This window comes from Triticum dicoccoides, chromosome 2B, assembly GCF_002162155.2.
Source record: "Triticum dicoccoides isolate Atlit2015 ecotype Zavitan chromosome 2B, WEW_v2.0, whole genome shotgun sequence".
Lineage (NCBI taxonomy): Eukaryota > Viridiplantae > Streptophyta > Magnoliopsida > Poales > Poaceae > Triticum > Triticum dicoccoides.
The window spans coordinates 270,517,076-270,523,353 of NC_041383.1; the positions used below are offsets into that span (position 1 = coordinate 270,517,076).

Below are 6,278 nucleotides of genomic sequence, written 5' to 3' on the forward strand. Positions count from 1 at the left end.
TAAGACAGACTGACTGAACAGTTATATCCGCGATATTCAGTTCTATGGAAAGAAAAATGCTAGCCACAGAACTTGCTGAACTTTCTTTATGCAACTAGGTGATTGGCTGTAATGATTAACCTGGAACAAAATCAATAGCAATGCAACATGAACGAATGTGTCATCACGATGGCATAGCAACAACAGTAAATAAATGCAACTAGGAGATCGGCTGTAAATATAGCCAAGTGAATCGCCCACAAACAGGGGATGTCGTTTCTCCTCAGGGACTAGATGCTCGGCTAACACAAGTACTACAAATTGAAAACATTTATATCACAGGAACAAAGCTAACACAAGTACTACAAATTGAAGTCCTTTATTCAACAAGTGCAGAACACAAGTGACAGGTGTAACTAATTACCACACATGTTTAACCCCTTGCAGAGACAGAGGAGAATTATGAAATGGTGGAGATGGCAGATCAGCCAACCTTCTGAATAGTTTCGGCACTAAGCTTCCGCAGGGACCAGTTTTGCAGCCTGCTAAATATCTAGCTGGGTAACTGACTAAGCAGCGGTGACGGATGGCGGCTCTGCTCCAGGGATATCTTCCAACGGCGCCTTTATGTACTTCCAACCACGTTTGTTAACCCTACTGATTCTTATCGGAATGCCGGCTGCTTGCACGCCTGCAAGAGAAACATACAGATGCAAGTTAGATCAATTGGGGTAGTAACCATGCCGTGACTTTTGCAAACAGCAGGGAAAACATGATTTATCTTGGTACAGACATAAAAAAGGAAGAATAAATTGGTACATCAAACAACTAAATGTTTTGGCGTGGCCTAGTGATGCAATGGATAAAGCATTTCAAACCTGGTAAATAATTGTTACATGTTCTCTGCTTCTTTTATCCAGATGAAGTGTTTGACCGAGGAAACATAATGATGCCTTAAAAAATTAGCCAGGACACTATAAACCATTCTGACAATGCTATCGAAATCAGACAGATTCTGGCACAACCAAATTAATTTGAGAGCAACAATCTGCAACCGAAACCGAAACAGAGCTTGGTGCACACAACAATCTGCAATCTCCATCCAGAGGGGCCATTCATGCTCTACTATTCGACACACTCTATCAGTTCTCTTACACTCCACCAATCCAATAAATTAACGGACAGTGAGCAGGGGGGCGAGGACTCACCGTCCTTGTGCCGAATCCCCCACGCCTTCCCGTGGCGGCCATCCTGCATCAATACATATAGAGATCAAGAAATCACAGTGAAGTCACGGAAATGAACACGAGAGATCAATTTCCTCCTCTGCAGAGATTGTTATGGATGGTGGCGATGGTGACCTTGTAGAGGTTGATCTTGGTGATCTGGTTGGAGACGTCGCGCCAGGTGGTCTTGGCGGCCTGTAGCCGACGCCCCAGTCCGGTAGGAACTGCGCCACGTCGAATAGGTTCTTCTTCTTGTTCCTTCTCGCATTGGCCACCGCCTCTCCCTCCGCCGCCGCGGCCGGCGTAGTGGCGCTGGTGCTCAGGGCCCTCACGGTTCTCGGCAGCCCGAGCCTGAGAGACCGTCGGAGAACGCCGCCCGCGGCCCTCTGCTCCATGGCCGTCCGGAGTGGCCTCGAGAGGTAGAGGATGGAGGAGGAGGCGAGCTCGCCGACAGGGGGTCGGGACGGACGAGGCCCGCGCCGGGCCACGCTAGACTATCCCGCCATCGTCGTCGGAGTAGAATGAGGAGGCGGCCTTGGAGGAGGCGAGGGGGGCAGCGAGCGGGGAGGAGGCCGCTGCGCCCTGAGCGCGGCCGCGGCGGCGGACATGGTGGCGGCGAGCGGCTTGAGCATGCGGGAGAGGATGAGGGGGGTGAGTGAGGCCGGCGGCGAGAGGATGAGGAGGGTGGGGACGATGGAGTGGGAGCGGCAAGATTGGATCTGGGGGCGGCGACGATGAAGGGGATAGGGTTTGGGTGGTTGGGTTGCCCGGGGGGTGGGGGGTTATTTTTCTTTCTTTCTCTTTTTTTCTTTAGATAAATGGGATGGATGGGTGGATGGATGGATGCCATGTCATCAATCCATGGCACAAACATTCCAACCAATAAGAACAAAGCTTATGTAATTGTGTTATTCTATTTGTTTCCCTTGTATTTTTTGCACAAGAATGCATTTTCGAATGGCATAATTTGTTCAAATTATATCATACTTTGCACAAGGGTGCATCTTGCAATGGTAAACAATGTTGTCTAAGGAGTTTCCATTTCCTTTTGATAAAAAAAATTATTTTTCATTTTTCGAGTGCCCAAAATGAGTTTTTTTGTGAAGGACCTACCATATATTTGTTGCAAAATTGGACCAAAACAATTTTATAAAATATTAGGCCATATTTAATGCACAATTGACCAAATGGTTTGGTGTCAAAAGTTTTGATCCACCTCTCGTGAAAAAGACAAATTCCCGCCGATTCAGTAGGAAGAGGGTCAAATTTGAACTGCGGTTGCCTCATAGTTTGCTCTTTATTTTTTCCAAAAATCATTAGGTACAAAAGTATCTATTTAATCAGAGAAACACCAAAAAAATTCCAAGATTCAACCACTAGCTAGGAACGGTCAAGCCCACCGTTTTGTCGCATTTTGAAACGGGCATAAAAATTCAAAAAAAATCAAAAATTGGAAAACCTTCGCATTGTGTCATTATATGTGACCATGTTTCCAAGAAAAATACTCCCTCCGTTCCTTGATATAAGGTGTATAGATTTTTGAGAAAAAATCCGAAATATAAGGTGTATTGCGCTGCACCACTCGTTTGGATAATTTTTTGAGGGATTTGTTTACATTTCCTTATATCACGCAAGCTCCTCTATTTTCTCATGTCAATTAGCCATGTGTAATGTCGTCCAAAACTTGTGAAATTTTTCCTCCATGTGTGTTCTTTAATTTCCGTGCCAAAAACTATACACCCTATATTTAGGAATGGAGGGAGTAATAAACTTGTAATACGGAAATTATTTTAAAAAAGTGTTCTCAAAAACGAGCAGTCATGCGTGAAGATTCATGGCTTTCAAGCCGATGATCAATCTTATGGCCACATTCATGGCATAGTTCGTTCAAATGATCTCATATTGTGCATAAGGGTGCATCTTGGAATTCCAAACAATATTTCCTAAGGGAGTTTTCATTTTCTTTGCACGGAAAATACATTTTCCATTTTCTGAGTGCCCAAAATGAGTTTTTTTGTGAAGGACCTACCATACATTTGTTGCAAAATTGGACCAAATAAATTTTATAAAATACTAAGCCATATTTAATGCACAATTGAACAAATGGTTTGGTGTCAAAAGTTTTGATCCATCTTTGGTGAAAAAGACAAATTCCCGCCGATTCAGTAGGAAGCGGGTCAAATTTGAACTGTGGCTCCCTCATAGTTTGCTCTTTCTTTTTTCCAAAAATCATTTCTAGGTACAAAAGTATCTATTTAATCAGAGAAACACCAAAAAAATTCCAAGATTCAACCACTAGCTAGGAACGGTCAAGCCCGCCGTTTTGACCGCATTTTGAAACGGGCATAAAAAAATCAAAAAAATCAAAAAATTGGAAAACCTTCGCATTGTGTCATTATATGTGACCAAATTTCCACGAAAAATAATAAACTTGTAATACGGAAATTATTTTAAAAGAGTGTTCTCAGATATGAGCTATCATGCGTGAAGATTCATGGCTTTCAAGCCAAATGATCAATCTTATGGCCACATTCATGGCATAGTTTGTTCAAATGATCTCATATTGTCCACAAGGGTGCATCTTGAAATTCCAAACAATGTTGCCTAAGGGAGTTTTCATTTTCTTTGCACGGAAAATATATTTTCCATTTTCCGAGTGCCCGAAATGAGTTTTTTGAAGGACCTACCATATATTAGTTGCAAAATTGGACCAAATCAATTTTATAAAATACTAGGCCATATTTAATGCATAATTGACAAAATGGTTGGGTGTCAAAAGTTTTGATCCACCTCAGGTGAAAAAGACAAAATCCCGCCGATTCAGCAGGAAGCGGGTCAAATTTGAACTGCGGCTGCCTCATAGTTTGATCTTTATTTTTTCCAAAAATCATTTCTAGGTACAAAAGTATCTATTTAATCAGAGAAACACCAGAAAAATTCCAAGATTCAACCACTAGCTAGGAACGGTCAAGCCCGCCGTTTTGACCGCATTTTGAAACGGGCATAAAAAATTCAAAACAAATCAACAAATTGGAAAACCTTCGCATTGTGTCATTATATGTGACCAAGTTTCCAGGAAAAATAATAAACTTGTAATACGGAAATTATTTTAAATAAGTGTTCTCAAAAATGAGCTATCATGCGTGAAGATTCATGGCTTTCAAGCCAAATGATTAATCTTATGGCCACATTCATGGCATAGTTTATTCAAATAATCTCATATTGTGCACAAGGGTGCAACTTGGAATTCCAAACAATGTTGCCTAAGGAAGTTTTCATTTTCTTTGCACGGAAAATTCATTTTCCATTTTCCGAGTGCCTAAAATGAGTTTTTTTTGTGAAGGACCTACCATATATTTGTTGCAAAATTGGATCAAATCAATTTTATAAAATACTAGGCCATATTTAATTCATAATTGACAAAAATGGTTGGGTGTCAAAAAAATTTGATCCACCTCTGGTGAAAAAGACAAATTCCCGCCGATTCAGCTGGAAGCGGGTCAAATTTGAACTACAGCTGCCTCATAGTTTGCCATTTATTTTTTCCAAAAATCATTTCTAGTTACATAAGTACCTATTTAATCATAAATACATGGTTTGGTGGCGATACGTCGAGGTTTGGACGGTGGGCGAGGGCCCCAACTCTAGAGCGCGTAAACTCGCATGCCCGCCGCGTGGTCACCGTGTGACTGTGGCGTTGCCATGTGTTCTGGGTGGCCTAGGCATGTCTAGTGGGTTGGGTCTCCTAGGTAGGTGATAGGAAGACAATCGCAACATAAGATTCTCACAAGGAGACCGATCGATGCTCAAACATGAATAAGCAGCCAAGTGTTTGATTAGCGGTACGGGAAATGCACATGGCTAATGGGCGTGAGTTTTGGCTGAGGATGATCAGTTACTAAGAAGACCGTCTTCACAAATTTTCAGCTCAAAAGGAGGAGCCTAGGTGGTACTTGCTTTGCAAAGTACCACACTGGACATAAATACGAATGTTGAAGCTGGGCTCAAAATAATGAATGGATTGAGCTAGCATTTGGTGGAGGATGGTTATTTGGGTAGTGGAAAGCACTGTAGAAAATGGATACCATTTGAACATGCCCAAATGGTACTTCCTTCACAAAGTGCTACTCTGAATAGAATAGGAAAATGAATATTGGTGAGTTATTTTTGAACTAGGCCAGGAAGGTTTTTGACATATTTGGTGAAGATATGATCCAAACAATTTATGAGAATTTTTTGGGAATTTTCAGAATAACAGAAATATAGGTTGCTTCACAACCTAGGGCAAAAATTAACACATGGACATGACACATAGGCAAAACTGATGAGATGGCGCCTAGTCATCACAACCCACCACAATCTACAAGGCTATGACCATCTATATTGGTCGTTAACAACTAGAAATAAGGCAGCGGACCAGCACCGTTTGCTTTATGACCATTTCGTGTAAGGAAATTACGACCTTTCTGACCAAAATGGTCGCAATGGTTTAGGGTTTGGAGGCCCCGGTACAGCTTGACCAATTGGTCTCAAATGGTCATAGATCTATGACCAATTCTTCCAGGGTCACTAACAGAAGGTCACTAGTTGACATATTTCTTGTAGTGGGATTACGATCCTCTGTTTGCCACCTCTGGATGGCAACCAGAGTCTCAGGGGCTACTATCTATATAGAGCACACCTAGCATGTGCGGTACTGTCCGAAATACATATATTATTTTGCGTACCTCAAAGCCACTCGGCAGACTTGTAAAGGCTTCATTCAAACCGCTTTTGGCGGATGAAATCCTCCCAACCACCATACCCATTAAGGTACGATGTGTCTCTGAGATGGCCGCTCGCTTCAGAAGACCCATCAGTGTGTCTGGCTGTATGCCGGACAATCCCGGACTCTTTCTATCACTCTTCTTGGGAGCCGAATATTTCGAACTTCGGGTAACCGAAGTGTCAACTTCTGGCCTCGGCGGATCAGGAGACATCCTCCGTGACGACACCTTGGGGTCGTCCGCCCCATGTGGCGGGGAGGCAGGAGGAGGCGTTTCGCTCACCATCATCTCCGGAAGAAGATCCCTC

The 6,278-nt window shown here is 42.7% G+C and overlaps 1 pseudogene; it reads right to left on the reverse strand.

The window, feature by feature from the left end:
- Positions 1-220: 220 nt before the first annotated feature.
- LOC119363486 lies at positions 221-1,972 on the reverse strand (annotated as a pseudogene).
- Between the last annotated feature and the right edge of the window lie 4,306 nt (positions 1,973-6,278).